Raw genomic sequence first — 907 nt, forward strand, 5'->3', positions numbered from 1 at the left:
GAGTAGGAATTTCTGCCGCGTTGTGGGAACCCCCAGACCCAGTCCTGGCCCAGGTCCAGTGAGTGTGTGGGAGAGATTCCTGCTAACCTGCGCCCGCGGGACCAGTCCCAGCCCAGGCACAGCTGGGCTGGACCCTCTCCCACCCCATTGGGCCGCCCCCCCACCACTCCGCAGTACCTCCCCCACCCAGCCCACCTAGTAGAAATTTCTGCCGTGTTCCGGGAACCCCCAGACCGAGTCCTGGCCCAGGTCCAGTGAGTGTGGACAGCTTCCTGCTAACCTGTGCCAGCGGGACCAGTCCCAGCTCAGGCGCAGCATGGGCCAGACCCTCTCCCATGCCCTTGGACCACCCCTCATCACTCCACAGCAACTCCCCCACCCCGCCTACTGACTAGGAATTTCTGCCGCATTCCAGGAACGCCGAGACTCAGTCCTAGCCCAGGTCCGGTGAGTGTGAGGGAGAGCTTCCTCTTCTCCCTACTTCACCTTGCCCCCTCCAGGCACAGCTCAGGCCTGGCATACACGCCTGGGGTGTAAGCCTGCAGCTGCAATCCCTGCAGAGAGTGTAGAGGATAGATCTACCCAGCTAGTCCAGGAGCAGAACATCTTGCCACAGAGGCACAAGTTCACGCTCAAGGGCAGCAGCAGGAAAGAGCTGAGAACAGCAGCCAGACCCAAGCCAGACACAGCGGGATAAGTCCAAACTTTGTAGAGCTGCACCTGAACTTCAGTACGTGCAAAGGTTATAACTACAGCAAAGATCTGCAACAAAGGTCAGAAGACAGTGCTACACAAAATGACGAGAAGGATCAAAATGCAATCTCAGAACCCAAGCCCAACCGTAACAAGTGCAGAGGACACTAACGCAGAAAAAATTGGAAATCACAAGCTGAAAGCAATGAATCAA

The sequence above is a fragment of the Octodon degus genome, unplaced genomic scaffold (assembly GCF_000260255.1).
Source record: "Octodon degus isolate 3935 unplaced genomic scaffold, OctDeg1.0 scaffold00189, whole genome shotgun sequence".
In the NCBI taxonomy this organism is placed as follows: domain Eukaryota; kingdom Metazoa; phylum Chordata; class Mammalia; order Rodentia; family Octodontidae; genus Octodon; species Octodon degus.